A 19,268-nucleotide genomic window follows, 5' to 3' on the forward strand; every position below is an offset into this window, starting at 1 on the left:
GGATTTTTTGTTTTGTTTTGTTTTTTACACCTGAACCTATTCCTAATTAATACTTCTTAGGAATCCGTATGAACTGTGTTCCTGCTGAGGAATGTAAATCTTTATGCACAAGTTCTTCTTAAAATATTTATTTAGAAAATGAATGAGGATTGCCTGACTCACAAAATAATTTTGTGGATGGTTTATCCTAATAGATTTTCAGTTCCCAAAGGAATCACGGGTCCCTTCACGTTTATTTAGCACCGGCTCTGAGAGGGTCTCCGTATAAGGTGTGAGAGGGTAATCAGAGAAGAGAAGGCCCTGCTTTGAGGGCACCTACAGTCTAGCTCTGGAAGCACATGTGTAAAATTTAAACTGTGAAATACGGTAAATACTATAATAGAGGTGCAAAAGCGTTACCAGGACAGTTAAAATAGCAATTAATTCTTCAGGAAGAATCCAAAAAGTTTCCTGGAAGTAGTGCCATTTCTCCTGAATCTGGAAGGATAAAGTAGCATTCCAGCGGGACCAGGCAAAGTTACAAAGTATTGAAAGAGCCCCGCCAATAGTCCTACGTGGCTAGAATACGTGGGAAGTAGAGAGGATGACTGGAAATACATCTGGAAAGGGCCCAGGGTCGGGTTCTATCATCACTGACACCTCCCTAAAGAAATGCAAGTCACGGGAAGGACTAAATCCATGGGTACGTGTCCAAATGTGTGTTTTAAAATAATAATGCTGATAATGACATGGCCCTTGAGTCAGGGGTGGGAATGGTATTCATGTCTGTGTTCCCAGGGCATCTTCCGCGTCACTATATCTTTGTCACCCATAGTAGATATTCCTTAAATATTTATGAAAATGAATGAGAAAACATATGAATGAAGGTAATAGTGGTCTCAGAGAGGCAGCAGTGAATGGTGGAGTGAAGCGAGATCTTAATTCCCTGCCCAGGAACTGAACCTGGGTATCCTGGATGAAAACCAGAATCCTAGTCACCACACCCCCTGGCTCTCGCCCTTAGTGAAAGATGCATTTCTCACGGAGGCAAAACCGTGAAAACAGGTACAAAGTTTATTATTAGAGACATAGCAGAACAACAACTGGGAGAGTACACAGAGAAACAATTTGTTTAGTTAAGATAGAAGCAAGGCAGTGATGCACACCTGGAGAGAAGGGGTGTGGGCGTCCTCCCGAAGGAGGAGGTGTGTGTGCAGTAAAGAGGCGGTTAAGTCATTTATGTAGGGCAGGTCTTCCAAGTCTTTGTTTACCTTTGGCCAATTATCTGGTTTCTTTTTCCACACCTGACCTACCTTAGGACCGTCCCCAACATGTGTGTGCAACTTTTTTCCAAGACGGATTACAGCCCAGAGGCCTATGGGACGGTCTTAGCATCACATATTATGGGGTGGCGCCCCCTCCTTTTTGACCCCCAAGGAGCCTTCTGCACATGTGCAATGTTTCCCTTGCCCCAAGAATGGGAAATGTATGACCTCTTGATCTTTTAACAGGGTTTAGTCCCACTCTGTCCCTGCCATAAAAATGTCCAATGTCCGGTTATCTACCCTATTTCTGTTGCTGGTTTTTATAACGAAGCACAGATCTCAAAATATAGACAGGAGTCCAGTGATAAACATGTAGTCTTGGAGCCCGTTTGTCTCTTACTTCCGGAAATGTAAACAGGGGGCTGATAATGAATGTCTGGCCTGGAGCCCATCTTCTTCTCCCCGCAGGAAGTGTGAAGAGGAGGCCAGTAGTAAATGTCTAGCCTGGAGATCATCTATCTCCTGCCTCAGTAGTGTTGGCTTTTTAAACATATGGTCCATACTGAGTAATGTAGCAACAGTTCAAATCATCACAGCCCATCTCAGAGATTATATTTTAAAATGGAATATACTTCTATAAACAACAAACACATGGATATGAGATGATTAAAGAACTCTAGACTGGTGAGAGTGTTATAGACAATAGGAGTTAGTCCTGGATGCCACTTCCTGTACCTTCCCAAGCAGGACCAGAACCATGGTGAGACCAGTGAGCTGCCCAGGGCTCACATTTAAGGAGGCCCTCCCTTTCGGGGCCACTCGAGTGCATGGTCACCACTTGCAGGACCCTGAGAGGGAAGGCCTCCTTAAATGTTATGCGCTTGCACCTAACTCTCTAGTCTGATCTGTTTTCAAGTCTCCACCAAGGAAAGAATTTTGAAAATGTCTTAGTTGGGCTTCTCCCAGAAGTGGACTCTGAGACAGAGATTTGAGGGCAAGTCATTTATTTGGGAGACACAGGGACCACCGGCAGGGGAATGGGAAAGTGATAGAGAAGAGAGAGCAGCCAATAATGTGTGGGCTATTAAGCCAGCTACCCTAGGGGGTGACTAGACCTTGACCCCTGGGGAAACCATGGTGTGGAACACACTCCTCGGAATCCCACCCCTTGGGGGAGGAGGGAACTGGGCATCTGTATACCACCTCCCATCAGTCTTCACTGAGAACTGCTCTGGGGGCTGTGGCCTTTCTGAGCAAAGCTGGGGGCAAAGGCCCTTAGGCACAGAGATGCAAATACCAGAACTTTAAGGTCAAGGTGTGGCTGGGCTGGGCTGAAGGCAAAGCAATGTCTGCCTGCCGCAGAACAGAACCTAGACCTTATCTGAAGCCCCTCCCTTGAAGTCTGGCCAAGAGCAGGCCTTCTGTTGCCCTTAGGCTGTCAGCATGGTGCTGAGGGAGTGGGTCCGAAGATGCTGCTAAATGAAATCCAGAAAGAAAGAAGAATCTGGGAAGTGAAGTCAACAGGGCTGAGGGTGGGAAGTCCTGGACAAGAGGTTTGAAGCAGGCGGAAGATGGGAGCCTGGAGCACGTCCTGTACCACACAGGGGAGTCCAGTCCAGCGGCTCATACGAGGCTCCCTCGGCCTGCCGGCAGGGCGTGAGCGGGGAGGGAGTATAGTGAGGACAGAGAAAGGAGAGTGGCCGTGGGAGCCGAAGGGAACACAGGCAGTCCTTAGAGCTCTCGATGTTAGGGCCCAAGGGGTCTGAAAAAACATATGCCTAAACCTCTTAAGTTAGCAAAGCCTTAGCCTCTTCTGCCTGGCCTCCCAGCAAGGGTATTCCCCTGGCCCCCTCGCAGTGGCCTCTCTTCCTGCCCCACTGGGGAGGCTGCAGAAGGCCTGTGGTGGAGAGCACAGTGAGTGAGGTGTGCAGAACCAGCCAGCCTGCCTATCCAAGGCCTCCTACAAGCTGGGGACGTAGGAACGGGGAGCGCAGGGCAGCGGAATGTTTCTGAATCTGGTGAATTTGCCAGGCCCAGGGCAGAGGGCCTCAGACTGCACTTGGTGAAATACCCATCTTCAGATCTGAGACCGGGTCCTGCAGATGGGCAGATAATGGATTTTGTCAGCAAACTCAGACGTTCCCAGAAGGAGCATTGAAACGTTTCTATTTCAGGTTGCACTCACTATATCTACGACTGCTTTTTTTTGCGGTACGCGGGCCTCTCACTGTTGTGTCCTCTCCCGTTGCGGAGCACAGGCTCAGGACGCGCAGGCTCAGCGGCCATGGCTCACGGGCCCAGCCGCTCCGCGGCATGTGGGATCTTGCCGGACCGGGGCACGAACCTGTGTCCCCTGCATCGGCAGGCGTCTGAATGGAATGCGATGGAACCAGCCTGGGTAACTGTTGGCTTGATGCAGGCGAACACGCTTGCACAATCGCACACCTTTGCTGGGGAGATTCAGTGCAGAGTCACACCGTTGACAGACACCTTTTGAACACCTAATATATGTCAGGTAACACATGCGGTGCTTCACACTCACTACCTCTTAATCCTCATAATAGCCTTTCAAGGTAGTTTGCAAACGTAAGTGTTGTCTCTGGTCTGCCTGACTCCCCGTTTGTGTGCAGCTCATGATGCCAAGTGATTAAAGGTGAGGTTCACGAGCCCCCGCGTAAGAGTCTGAAGATTCAGCGCCCAGGTACGACTCTGCTGGCCTTCAGTAGCTGTGTAGTCCCAGGTCACTTACCTGTCCTCTCTGGGCCTCTGTTTCCTCTGCACAGTGAGTGCTTTGGACTATCTTTTTCCTTGGGCCTCTTCATTTCTCATGTTCTGTGCCCTGCCTAGTCTTGTTACTTAGCATGTTTCAGACTTGACCTTTAGAGCAGCTGCAAATGTGGGTAAAACAAGATAATTAGATTCATATGATTTTATTTTATTCATTTAAGCCACCATAACAAATATTTTAAAAAATTTATTTCTTTTATTTATTTGGCTGTGTCGGGTCTTAGCTGTGCCATGTGGGCTCTTCGCTGCAGTGTGCGGGCTTCTCTCTAGTTGTGGCGTGTGGGCTCCAGAGCTCAGTAGTTGTGGCATGCGGGCTCAATAGTTGAGGCGCGCGTGGGCCCTGAAGCGCACAGGCTCAGTAGTTGCTGTGCGGGCTTAGTTACCCCACAGCATGTGGGATCTTATTTCTCCGACCAGGGATCGAACCCACATCCCCTGCATTGGAAGGCGGATTCTCAACCACTGGACCACCAGGAAAGTCCCCATAGCAAATATTTTTAAAACGCTTTCTAAATGGAAGGCTCAAGGAGAGACATCCTTCGAGAAATATCATTATCGGGTAAAAATTTGAACTTAGAATGTGCATATGATCCCCAAAGGCTGACTCACTTCACCCAAGCTCTCACTCGATCTCATCTCTTCACGAGAGCTCTGGGAACATGCTCTGTCAAGGGATCGCTTTCACTTCTATGTCTTCAGTCTTTCCATTTTCATTGGCTCCTTTTCTTCAGCGTAGAAATGTGATTAAGTCCCTTCCATCTACACACACACACACACACACACACACACACGCTCACACACACATTCCTCCACTTTGTGTATCCCTCTGGCTATTACCCTATTTGTTCTTTTTCTCTCTTTCTCTCCACTTAGCTACCATCCACAAAGGAGTTCTCCACAATTGCTCCGCACAACTTCTCATCTCCCTTTTTCTCCTTACCTTCACCTCTCATTCATGCATTTGCATTCATTCGACAAACTTTTTTTTTTCTTCTATATGCCAGGCATTGTGCTAGGTAATGTGGATACAATGACAAGGAGCATTCCTATCATTAAAATGCACATGGTCTAGGGCAAAGAAACTCAAGCAGTGTAGTGCAGTGGTCAAGAGCCCAGGTTTAGGAGTCCAACTACCAGGATTTGAATTGTCTCTCCTACTTACTAGTTGCAGCCTTGGGCAATTTACTTGACCTCTCTGAGCTTCAGTTTTCTCATCGGCTTAATGGGGTTCATCCTAATACTTATCACCAAAGATTGTTACAAGGATTATATGAGGTAGTGCATACAAAGCATCTAGCATGGAGCCTGGCAAATGGTGGGTATTCAATAATGATGAGCAGTTTCTGTCACTATCACATTACAGTGGGACAAGAGTCAAATAGGGGCATGCAATAGGATGCTTTGGAACATAGGGGCATGGTTCTTAACCTAGATCAGGAGGGAGGCAAAGGCAGGCTTTCTAGAAAAGAATGGCCTAAAATGAGTCTTAGAGATTAACCAGGAGTTAGCCAGGGGAGGGAGAAGAGAGAGGGAGGCCAGGCTAAAGGTATTCAGGTACAGGGTGATGCCAGTGGACAGGAGGACAGTGCACATAGCTCATTCTGGAGCAATCCAGAGAGTGTGATTAGGGTGTAGGAGGAGGAGAAATTGAGCTACGGGGACTAGAAATGCAGGATCATCAACACGGACCTGCCCCTGCCTAGAGCTAGCCTGAAGGCAGGGAAAGCTGTGGAGGATTTCATGCAGGGCAGTGCCAGAGCCAGATTGGCTTCTGGGGAAGAGCATTCTGGAAGCTGATGGGACAGGGTTTTGGAGGGGCCAGGGGACTAGTGAATGGGGAGTTGGTTCGGTGTGATGGTTAATTTTCTGTGTCAACTTGACTGGACCATGGGGTACCCAGATATGTGGTTAACTATTATTTCTGAATGTGTCTGTTTGGGTGTTTCTGGATGAGATTAACATTTGAATTGGTAGACCCGAGGGAAGCATATCCCCCTCCCTTTGGTGGGTGGGCCTCATCCAAACTACTGAAGGCCTAAAGAGAAGAAAAGGCGGAGGAAGAAAGAATTCTCTCCCTGCCCGACTGCCTACAAGCTGGGACATTGGTCTTCTCTTGCCTTTAAACTGGGACTTACATCACTGGCTGTCCTAGTTCCCAGGCCTTGATACTCAACATAATCATGTGAGGCAGTTCCTTATAAGAAGTCTCTTTACACACGCGTGCACACACACGCACATATCCGATTGGGTCTATTTTTCTGAAGCACCCTGGCTAACACTGGGGTAGTCCTGTAACCCTGTCATCTTCGTTGGTCTCTGTTCCAGGGTTCTCTCCTTTCCAGTTACTCGGTATTTCTAGCCAAGTTATCTTTCTAACATATATCTGAGCAAGCCAGGCCTTCTCTTGATATTCTCTACCTCCTAGTTACCTATAGCTCCCAATTCCTCCTCTAGAGTAAAAAGTCCTTCAAACTCTAACCCCATCCTACTGGTTCAGCCTTCCTTCCTCTCTTTCCCCAGGACCAATACCACCATTTAAACTAATCATGGTCTTTCAGACATTTGTGTCTCTTGCACCCACTGTTCCCATTTTCTGGAGGGCCCCTTTCCCTTTTTCCGCCTGGCTGGTTAACCACTGATTAGCATCCAGATGTCCCCTTCTCAGTAAACCCATCCCTGATTGCCCAAGGGTACACAGCCTGAGCCCCCTTCCATTTTGTACCTGTCTCCATCGTGGCAGCTATTACAACATACTGTAGGGGTTCACGTAGTGTCCATTTCTGCCAATTAACAGGGCTTCTCAAGGGCACAGACCATGACGGTTTAAGTTTTGGTTTCTGAGGGTCTAGCATGTAGTAGGGACGCGAGTCCCTAAGTGCTGAAAGGCTGGGCATGAATAGATATATGAACATATGGATAAAAGGATAGAAGAGACAAAGAAAGTGTGACGATGTAGATCCCAGTTATCACAGCTCATTCTTCTCTTTAAATGTCCTGTTAAGTGAATAATCATGAACTTCTTTCCCATCATTGTTTTACACTGTGTTCCAATAACAGCTAATAATCAACTACAGAATTGTTTTCATAAGATTTTCTTCTTTTATTTTTATCAAGTTTCATCCAGTGTCTGTTTGGGCTTAAAGAGCCTTGGCTCTTATTATTAGGCTTTTATTTTGTACTGGAGAAATCTCAAGAACTCATTCTGGTGTTTTTAGGACCTTCGTTCATAGCATTGTTGAATGTAAAGTTAACATTTTAGGGAAGACAGAATTTCTGAAAAGTGTTCTTTGATCTTTTGAGTTATAATTAAATACATACTTGGAATTTTAAAATTCCAGTTCTATAACCTGTGCCAGAGTGGGGGAAGACTATAGAGGAGTTATGCTTTTTAATGAAAGTTGGAAAAATATGAAATTAACATTAGGGAGCAGGCAAATTTATTGTGGCAACTGACGATTGTAGGCCTAGTGAGTTTCTCATCATAATTCCCATAAAGCAGGAGGAGAAAGAGCCTGAGCGTAGATCTTTAGAATGAAACCACAGCAGGGGCAACAGAAGTTGGTTTAATGATTTTAAAAGCAACGCTTTTAAAAATGCTTTTAACATTCCTAGCACACAAAAATAATTGGCCTCAATGTTTTGCTGCTGAGCGATTGGGAAAATGAGTATTTCCATTGTGGCCAAAAGCCTGCACATTTCTCTTATGACTCATCTCGTGTCTGAATTCTAAAAGCCTGGCATGCGGAAGAACGGGCAGGTGCCACACCCTCGTTTCTAGTTAATCCCTGTCAATGGAAAGTCAGGCTGCACTTCAGGGTAAGTTTTATGTGACAGTTCAATTCAGAGTATATTTTCCAGGGCCCTTGATATTTGGGGTAAGATGTAATTTTCATCTCTAAATTTAAAAAAAATTGTAGACACTCTGTCGTATGTAAACAACAGCACCGATCCTTGACACATATACCCCTTCTTGCTCTCTATACTGTGGACTTACATAAATATCAGTACCCTGACCTTGGGCAAGTAGTTAGTAATTCTGAGCTTCATTTTCCTCATCTGTAAAATGGGAACAATACCTGCCTCATCGGTTTATTGCAGGAGTTAAATGGGTGAATGTATATAAACAACACAATATCTAACACATACTCATTATTCAATAAATGGTAGCTGTTGTGGTGGTTTTTGATGTTGTTCATATTATTAATGATGTAATGGAAAGAACATTGGCCTGGAAATCAGAAAAAACTAAGTTTTCCCAAAGTAACTGCTTAGCCTGTAACCTATTTTGAGCCATATTTTCTCATCTTAAAATGAGGAGTCTGGCCTAGACAACTTTCCAAATTTAGTATTTATGACTCTATGAATAAACCGGTCTTTATAGTGAAGTCCTCTCAGCTCCATCCCCTGAAGTCCCTGCATGTTTCCGGAAATATTCTTCAACCACAAGCGAGTCTTGTGTCTGAAATTCCATGGAGCTCTTGTGTCTGAGCTCCATGCTGGCCAGATCTGTGTGGGTGCACAATAGCTCTGCAGAACTGCAGAGGAAAAGAGTTTTTTAGGTAATGGTTTTCAAATCCAAGGACATTATGTCTAGAAAAGTTTTTAGTAATAGTGGGTACACAGATAACATTCAGATTTGTCTCCAAGAGATACTGTTCCATTGCCAGTGAGAGCGGAAGATGGATGCTTTTATCCCACAAGCCCTTGATGATATTTAACCACTTTAACTTGGAAACAAAGAAGTTTTCACCTGGGGCAATAAAATTCTCCAGACTGATGCCAGTTGAGGACAGACAGCCGTAACAGCACAAAAATTACCCCCTGCATCTGTATGGCTTATTGCCTCTGCAAAGCCCTTTGTCATACATTATGCCCTTTCATCCCCACAACAACTATATAAGGCAGATAGAGATGCTATGAATATTCCCATTGCTGAAATAAAGGAGCTGATATCCAGAGAGGTTGTATGACTTTGCCTGGGGTTGCACAGCTCATAGGGCATGTGCTGTGCCTGAGAGAACCGTGGCTTACTGGATATGGGAGGCACCTAGACACCCCCTTGTACTGCATCTGACCAGCAGTAATTCTGTCTTCCCCACTGGTCTTCTTGGAAACTGGCAAAACATTTCAGCATCTCTGTCAGATAAAACTAAGCAAAGTTCTCAAAAAAGGATCTACCAGATCAGCTTCTCAAGCAGGTCTGCTGGACGAATGTAAGGGGTGAGAGGAGGGGAGACCATGCCCTCCTTCTCTATCAAGAGATACCATTATAATCCTTATCAATGCCTTATAATGTATGCCATTGTCTTCTACCTGCAGAACTGACTAAGCAAAATTATGAACAGGCCAAGACTGACCTTTCTCTTGATACATGAAACTGAATTGTTCTTGTAGTATTTGATTTATTCAATTAATAAAATGTTTACAAGCTGTTTTTCCTTTATAATAGGTAGATAAACATCTCCATTAAATGTCCTAAATGACTGTGCTTTTGAACTGAGTGTCACTCTCTGTGGGTGAATTTTGCGCATTTTGGAATGTGAATCATTTGACAGTCCTACATTTACGTAGGTGGTGAAAGGTGCTGGCTCCTGCCTTTCACCACTAAGCAGCATTGCCTCTGCACGGGCTAGAAGAAGGCTCAGAGCTTCCGACTGAAGGCAGAGCTTCTGGAACTTGGGACCAGCCCCTCAGCGTGCTTGAGCGCTGCTTCCTTCACTTACTCACTCTTGCCTCCCCGTCCACTCTGAACTCTACCCCGCATTCTACAGATGCAACTTCTCTTAGAGACACTAGGAAATACATGGACAAAGCCTGGAAAGGAAGAAAGTTTAAAAGGTTCATGGGGTATGACGGAGCTCAGTATCAAAATGTGTTTGTGTGTCTTTAATGGGGGTCAATGTCAAAGTGTGTGTGTGGATATGTGTGTGTTTCATGGGGGTCACAAGGGTCAGTATTAAAGTGTGTGTGTACCACACACACACACACACACACACACACACACTGGACCTGTGATAGGGACTCACCTCTATAAACAAGAAGCACGGAGCAGGCCTCCCCTGTCCTTCATAGCTCCAGTGAGTGCTGCCTAGAATAGAATTGGCCTCACTGTGGCCTCATCACATTACAGAGCAGCATCTCCGTTCCCGTCCATCAGTCTGCCCAGGTGCTTTTCAGCCTCTCAGCTGTCCTTTCTCTCCTGGCCTCTCTACCTTTGCTGTGGATTAGTTCCCTGTGGCTAGTTTGGTTTGTACTTCCCCAAACCGAATCCCAGTTCCTCCCTCCCACTCTGCACCAGCTCCTTTGGACGTCAGCTCTGGTTTCCGTCTCTGGTCTTTGAAGCACACGCTGTGCCTGCTCTCTTCTAAGTTATTAAGAATAGGTGTTAAATGAGGACAGCCTGGACCAGGTCTTCAGCCTGATGCCTCTCTGGAGCCAGCTACCAGCTTGTCCCTGAGATGGGCACCGAAATGCTAATGCTTAGCCTCTAAGGCATGCTTTGAATCTCAGCTCTGCCACCTGGTTAGTACTTTACTCCCTGAGTTTCAGTTTTGTTATCTTTATGATGGGTGCAGTAATGCCTTCCTCAAAGAGTTGGAAGTAGTTAATGAGACAACGGTATAACATATGTGACAGCTATTAAAAAGGTTCTAGCTCTTATTAATAGTATCATTATTACTTGACATGGTCCTCCCCACTCATGTGACACGGATCTTCCCTCATTTTCCTTCCTTCTCCCCAGTATTTACAGTTTCTAAAAAAAAAAATACATTATCTCAATAACCTTTACAAACAGATGTTATCACCTCAATTTATAGGTAAGGAAATAAAGTCACAGACAGGTTATATCACTTTCTCAAGGTTGCATCATTTGGAATAAAAGCAACTGGGATAAATTAGTTCCCTCTCTGACTCCTTCAGGAAAACTTTTCTGGCTGCTTCTGGTGCCATGAACATTTTAGGTGCTGAGGAGACTGTGGTGATTAGACATGGGCCTGAGGTGGGGCCCAGTCACATGGGGAAAGTCAGTAACAGGATAATTACGGGATAGTAGGTTACAGGCATCCAAATAGGTAGCCAGGGACCTGGGGGCACCCCCAGGTAGCAGGGCTCCAGAGCCCATGGTCTTTCCATCACCACAGAGTTTACATAGTGCAAGCTGGAATGTGTCCTAGGGTCCGGCATGATGGGGCGCCCTGGAGGAGAGAGTCATTCTGACGGGGAGAGAGGGAGCAATCCGGGAGACCCCGTAAGGGCAGGCAGCATCATTGGGGACAGGGTTCGGAGGACGGGACTTTGGCAGCAATTCTGAAGGCAGCACACACTTCACACCTCTCAGCAGCCACCCTTCTTCGAGGACAAGGAGACCCTTTCCCATGAGTCCCCTGAAGACCTTCTCTCACAACTCTGACCAGAATCGCATCGCAAGCCTGTGGAAGCACCATGATTGACTTAGGATAACAAAGATCTACTCATAGGCTGTGGAGGTGCCCTGTGAAAGCTAAAGCAAAATGGGGGTTCTAGCAAGGAAGAAGGGGCTGCCTGGTGGGTGATTGGCCACCAGTGTCTGCCACAACCATCCGTTATTGTTATTATGATTATTATTATTTTGGGTTTTGATTTACGTATTAGTTAATTTTTCTCTCCTGTGCTTTGGTCCGTATTCCTTCTTTTTGATGACTGGGGATGTTGAAATGCCCCCAGCTCACTATTCTAAGCATCAATTATTTTATTATACTGAGTTCAAATACGTTGAGGCTTGGAAGAACGGGCTGGATTTATAATTTGGAAGGCATACTTTGGATAAGTTATGAACATTCACTTGTATGATTTACCTTTTAATTCTAAAAGCAGAGTGCTGAAAAATATTGCTGGCTATATTGCCAGCCTCCCATTTTAGTTGTTTCTCTTCTGGTCAATCTCATTTGATTCCCTAACAACCAACAGAGTAGGCTAAGTACTAGAACCTCTAATTAGGGTCAGACAGGTGAAGAGAATTTTGTAAGGCCACCATAGCAAGTTTTAGGCTTCCTGGTTGCAGACTTCTCACTCACTATAGTGTGATGAGCAAAACAGTCTGAAAATGACCATGGCAGCTGACTCTGGTTGCCTGACCAATGAGCTAGCAGGCACCAGAGACCTCCTTCTCCCAGTAGAAGTGCTACACCCAAGCTTGGCTTCCCATGGGACTGGTGGTATCCTTCGCCTGCAGCATCCTATGGACCTTGCCTGCTGGCTTTCCCAGCAGCCCCTGTAAACAGCTGGGCCCCCCAATCCAGACTGGATCAAGCTGCCTGAGTATTCTCCCACTGACAAGGCAGCTTATACTTGCTTTATAGAAAAGGCAGAATAAGGAGGGATACTGTTCCTCTACTGGAACATAAACCCACACCATATTTCCTGCCAAGCACGCTTGCCTGTCTCTCTGTGGGACTGTGGGAAGTAGGGAACCCAGTACTCTCTTTCTGTGTAATCTGCCTTTAGGTTTTCCCTTTCCCCAATAAAGCCTATTCCTTAACCCAAACCAGGTGAGGTTGTAGAATTCATTCCAAACTTGATGCACAGTAGGTGGTGACTCAGAAGGGACCCAACTTGCACAACAGACACCTGTTTTTCTTTTACATAGGTCGGAGTAGGGAAGTATACCATTCAATTGTCCCCACAAGTGCAAAGCTATAAATATAGTAATGCAGAAAAAACTTATGCTAGTTATTTCATCCTTGTTTGAAATGTATGCCCTCAAGTTATATGTATGTAAAGTTATATGTATGTAATATATAATATATGAATGTATTCATTTAAGTCACCCTACCTTTCTTCTGCAAAAGATAGCGTATAAATAAATACATATTAATAAATGGGCTATACGTTACTCATCATTTTATCTAAGACTTCTATGTTCTTTCTGCTTCCTCTTGCCCCCTTACGTGCTGAGCGTTGACATTGCTGCTTTCAACAAGATCTGAGCCCTGGCACTGGGCCTGAGTGTTTTAAGCCTTGCAGCCAATAAAGACTGAGATTCTAAACGCATACACACATATACACATACACACACACACACGCCCCACTCATTTATACTCTGGCAGTAGTTCATCAATGCCATTGCTAAAGTAATTTGATTTCCATAGTGATTCTAAATATTGAGATTCTAAGGGCATCAGGGGACAGACTTCCTCCCAAATTCCTCTGATCCTACAATTTCTCTCATGTCTCCACCACGGTGATCTAAGACAAAATAGCTTTTAGTAAAAGAGCTGGGTTTTCAGTAAAGTATTAACTACCCTCATTGGTAGATTACTTTGATTACTCTTTGGAATATTCTCCATCTTAATCCTCTCCTGAGTCCTCCCATATTTGCAGATTTATCTTCAGTCTTATCCCTTCCCTGAAGTCTCTCTCTGATCGAGGGCTCCCAGATCCCCTTCTCTAGCACTGTTGCTTATATAAGTTATGGCTTACACATCATCACAGAGTAACACATACATACTCACACACTGGCTTAAACACAGGAGCTGTGACTTACACTTGAGTATAAGTATTGCGTTCCCTCAGCGTCCTCCAGTTCATCCGGGAGAGGGTGTCTTATGTGCTCTTGGGAATAAATCCTCTCTCCCGATTTGACCTGCTAAGGCTGTGAGGTTCTCCTGCACATTCCATCGAAGCCTGTGTCAATCGCCTGGTTGCCTGTCCCAGGCCAGTTTCCTCTCCCACATCAACCCTGGTCCAGAAGCAGACTGGGTTCAGCCCAACACCCCGCACCCCATCCCCAGAGGAGACCCAAATGAGGAAACTCCCTTCACCTTCCAAATCCCCACTTCTTCCCTAGAAACTTCACTGAAACTCTGTTTTTTTCTTTTAATTGCAGCCTCTTCTCCAGGTCTTGTGTACAGGTCTTGTGTACAGATCATGGGGGCAGGATTGGGCCATCTGAGGGACAGATAAGGGCTGTGCTGAGGTGTAGCCACCCCCGTCACTGACTTGATGACCTTGGACAATCTTGGACTCTCCTCTCTCTTTAGGATGAATTGTCACTTCCATTAGGAGGTTTTTTGGTCCTACGCACAGCGGCCCATAACTACCTCCCCTCCTGTTTCTTCTCAGGTGAGATTGAATACTAGGGAGATCTCAGTTGAAGCTATCAGGATGGCACCCCAGTTTCCAAATAAAAAACAAATGGATGCCTACTTCCATTTATGTTGTCCCTTCCATCGAGAGATGGAGTCCTATCTCTTCACCTCTTTGCACTTGAGCCTGGCCATGTGGTTTGCTTTGGCTAATGACACATTAGCAAGGGTGATACAAACAGAGGCTTGAAAAGAGTTTGTGAATTGGGATCTGCTCTCTTTTGCTGCTTTTGGAACCCAGTGGCCAGTGAAAAGCCTGGGGTAGCCTGTTGGGTGCTGCAGACACATGGCACAGTTGCCTCTGCACCATAGCCAACCACGAGACATGTGATGAGGCCGTCCACATTCAATCAGCTTCTGGCTGAACCGCCCGCTGACTGTAGCCACAGGAGTGAACCCAGGCAGGACTAGCAGAAGAACCACCTAGCTGAGCTCAGTTTAAATTGCCAACACCCAGAATTGTGAACTACTCAGTGACTGTTTCCTTAACGAAAAACCAAGTATTGGGATTGTTTGTTACACAGCAATAGATAACTGATATATTACAGGAAGGGCAGAAGAGGGAATGTGGAATTGACAGAATAGGTATTCACAACTGATGGATAAAAGAAGATCTAGGGTCTTTTTCAGATACTAATATTCTAAGATTTGATGAGAAGATCCCAATGTCTATACAAGCATAATTTATATCATTTAAATTCACAATTTAAAGACCATATCTGCTTTTCCTTCTGTTTTACATTGTAAATCTCAGAGATACACAATGTATGACCATAAAGAACTATGACTAATAATCACCACACTGATCTCATTACTTCCTTGCCACACCTTGTTTTGTTACTGCCAAGGCAATGCCTTTCTTGAGTTGTGGACTGTTCGTAAATGTTTACTTCATATGATTCATACCTCAATCTTGTATAAGAGCTATATGCATTAAAAAAAAAGAATTAGACTTACGCATGAATTAATTTTTTAATAAAAAGATATTGAAATCACTTGCACAGTCACACACAACCATGAAAGAATGCAGCTGCTATAACACTAAAGGAAATTACCTCTAGGCTTCCATCCAGTACAATGCAATTTCAGCAACTAAGACAGAAGCCTTGAAAATAAGAGGTAATAATGGAAATGCTGACAAATCCATAACTCCCATTGCTGAAGGAGTGGCAAAGAAAGACCAGAATAATAACAACACAGTGTGAATTCCCAGTGTTTTTACCTTGCGTTGGCAGCAGGTGACAGGACGGGCTTTCATAATAACATTATAATTAAATTACCCATTGTTTAACTAAATAATTTCTGAAAGCCAGGAAAAAAATAACACTATTTAATTTTGGAGAAGATTCCATTTTGCTGAGGTTTTTGGCACACGAGTCAGAGATTTCCAGATGGGACACTGCCCTGTCCTTGTTTACATATCTGGTGTCCACCCTAGGTCATGTGGAGGGAGACGCAAGAGGGAGGCAGATGCATCTTTGTACACATGTCACACTGAGGACTGTGGGCCTAGAACTCTGGGAAAATGTCCTCTTTCAACTCAGTGATCAGTGCTTTCCCCTTCCCGGGCTGTGACACAGTTTTCTCTTTGAAGGACAGGAACATCAGGAGAGAGTGTAGACAGTTCTCATCTCCATTTATGCTGCCCCCACCCCTCCACTTGCAATTCTCCTCCCAGCCAGAACCCACCCCCAGGGCCTCAAAGGGTCTCCTCCTCCAGATACCCAGGGCTGACCCAGCAGGAGGCACGAACACCCTTATTCATTACAGAGCGTCCTCTCTTCTTATCTTGCCTTTTTTTAGCCTGAAGGACAAAGACAGAGAGAGGAGTCTTGATTTTCCTTGTTAATCTGCTCCAGCTGGCAGCCTAGCCAACATCTAAAATCAGTTGTGATGTGAAAGTTATGTTTTTTTTAACTCTAGCAACTCATTTTATGTAATTTTATGGGTAACAGGATGGGAATTCAGCTTAGAAAACTTTTAACCAACAATCATTCAACAAATAAAAATGAAAACCAGAACGGTGACTGTGACGAGCAAAATAGCCTGCTATACCAAGAATGTACATGAATCATGTTTCCAAAGACCATGTTTCTTATCTGTTTTATAATGACCTGGAACTTCCTTCTAATCATTCTCTCTTGGGCTCCTTAGTTGTCCAAGGATGACTAATTCTGCACTTAGAATGGTGGACACTTGGAGCCTCAGACTCTCTGAGCTGAAGGGACCTCAGGGTGCTTTCTGGTTGACCAGCTCCACCACATACCCCACATCTGTTGGGAGTTGGAGAAACAAGGATGGAGAGTGTTATGGGTTGAATTGTATCCCCTGAAAAGATTTGTTGAAGCCTTAACCCCAGCACTTGTGAATGCAAACTTATTTGGAAACAGAGTCTCTGCAGATGTAATCAAGCTTCAGATGAGGTCACTAGGGTGACCCTAATCCAATACAACTGCTGTCCTTACTAGAGGAGGAGGGATACCGGGACAGACACACGAGGGAGGAACACCACGTAACAGATGGTGGAAGAGATTGAAGGGCTGCAGCTGCGAGCTGAGAGCGCCTAGGACTGCTGGCAACCCCCCAGAACCGAGCAAGAGGAGAGGAAGGATGCTTCCCTCTGGATTTCTGAGGGAGCCTGACCCTGCCAACACTTTGATTTCAGACTTCAGCCTCCAGAACTGTGAGACAATACATTTCTGTTTTTTTCAAGCTGTGTAGTTTGTGGCACTTGTTACAGCAGACCTAGGAAATGAATACAGAGTTAGGCAAACTGCCCATGACCCCAGGGAGGGTGATGGCCGAGGACACACCAGAACACAACCTTTGTGACTCCTACTCCAGGGTCTGTCCCCCATCCTGGGCTTTATTCCTCTGAGGCACCACAGCTAAGTTGTATGCATGTATGTTTTCTTACTTCTTGTTTTTGTTCCAGATTTCTATAATAATTTCCCTCAAATAGACTTCCCTTGTCTCCCCCTTTTTGTTTTGAAAAACTTTAGACAGATACATTGAAAGAATAACACAACGAACACACATATTCCCTACACCTACACTCACCAATTAACATTTTGCCGTGTTTATTTCTCTCATTCTTTCTATGTTTACTTTTGTCTTGAGCACTTGAAAGTTTGCAGACCTCAGGACATTTCACATCTAAAATGTTTCATCATGTATCTCCTAAGAGCAAAGACATTCTCCTTCATAATGATCAGATTCAAGGAATTTAACACCAAAAGGATAATCAAGTAAAGATTATATTCAAATTTCTCCAACTTCCCCCCAAATATCTTTTATAGATAGTTTTTTCCTTCCTCCCCTCCCCTTCCCTCTACTGTCCTTTCCTTCAGTTTCCTTCACCATCTTATCCTCCAGCTGCCAGGTCTCTTTCTCTTTTAATTGGGAGCACTTACCCACTTTTTTTTTTATCTTTTCCAACATTACAATTTTGAAGAGTCAGAGCCAATTGCCTAACAGAGTGTCCCACAGTCTGGTTTTGTCTGCTTGTTTCCTCATGATTAGATTCAGGTTAACCATTCCTTGGTAGGAATATTACCCAGGTGAGGCTGTGCACTTCCCATGGCATCTCTGGCAGAACTTCATGGCGGTCAACAACGCCATCGCTGAGGATGTTGGGTTCGCTGGTGATGGTGGTACCTGTCAGGTCTCCCCACTGTAAAGTTACCATTTTTTTTCCTGTTGTAATTAATGAATTATCTGCGGGGGATATTTGAGAGAAGACTTGTTCTTAACTACTTAGTACAGTACATCCAGAGTAAACAACAAATGCTGACTTGGTATTAGATATCACTCCACAGCTGAAATGCAACACCTAACACGCCCTACTTGATTTACCACATGTTTTCCATAAGGGTTCTAGGGGGGTTAAGGTTAAAACTAACCCTCCTCCTTTACAAACCACCTGCCCACAGAAATCTGAAGGTCACTCTCATGGCTTCAGCAGCACATATAATATTATTGAAGTTTTGGTCTCAGGCAAGATTTCTGACTCATTAAAATTTACATTGAAACTTAAGAAGGCATACCAAAAAAAGTTAACTATATCAAAGAGTAAAGCCCTAGGTAGAAAACCCCAATGCTTAAAGCACAAAATTACATTAGGTAAATCAAAGGTTTGCTTCTCAGCATGTCAGCATCATGACAGCCCAAGTGTCACGGATAACATAGAGCTTATAAAATTACACTTGTGGCAGCATGGTATTTTCCTTGTTGGCTACCACAAATAACATGAACTTGAGAAAGCAGGACAAAAATAGATCTCCAAAGCCATGTCAATCATTTCTGAGAGGTCAAAACCCCTTGTGGCTTTAATTGGAAATTACTGCCTTGGTAATTAGTATAATAACACGAAAACACACGTAAATCTCTGAGTGAACATTAAGCAGGGTGATTATGACCCATCAGTCACCAAGGCCACCCTCAGGGCCTTCCTATGCCACCGGATGTTTGGTTCTGCTGTGAATTCCTGTGGAGTTTTTTCTGTATTTGTTGCAGGAAGGGGGACGCCTTCCAGGGCCCAAGAGTGGGCTCTTGTCTAACACTCGGAAATGAATTGTTGGAGGAGACACACGTGCTGACAGAGCAAGAGACTTCAGTGGGAAGGAGCACCCGCGTGGAGAGCAGGAGGGAAAGGGAACCCAGGAGGGACTGCTATGCCACGTGGCTCACAGTCCCGGGTTTTATGCTGATGGGATTAGTTTCTGGATTAGTCTCCGGCTGATCATTCTGACTCAGGGTCCTTCCTGGTGGTGCACGCATGGCTCAGCCAAGCTGGATTCCAGCGAGGAGGATTCTGGGAGGTTGGTAGGACATACGGCTGGCGTCTCCTTTTGACCTTTCCCGAATTCTTCTGGTTGGTGGTGGCTTGTTAGTTCCATGTGCTTACCAGGACCTCCTGTTGTAAAATAACTCATGCAAATGGTTACTGTGGTGCTGGCCAGGGTGGGCAGCTTCAGTCAGTGTTTCCCCTAACACATTGATTTCCCCACTGGATTGCAAGTTCCATGAGAACAGGGGCTTGGTCCTGTTTGCCCTCCAGTGTCCAGAACAGTGTCTGGTGCACGTTGGGTGTCCAACAATTATTGGTTGAATG

The sequence above is a fragment of the Globicephala melas genome, chromosome 17 (assembly GCF_963455315.2).
Source record: "Globicephala melas chromosome 17, mGloMel1.2, whole genome shotgun sequence".
Classification (NCBI taxonomy): domain Eukaryota; kingdom Metazoa; phylum Chordata; class Mammalia; order Artiodactyla; family Delphinidae; genus Globicephala; species Globicephala melas.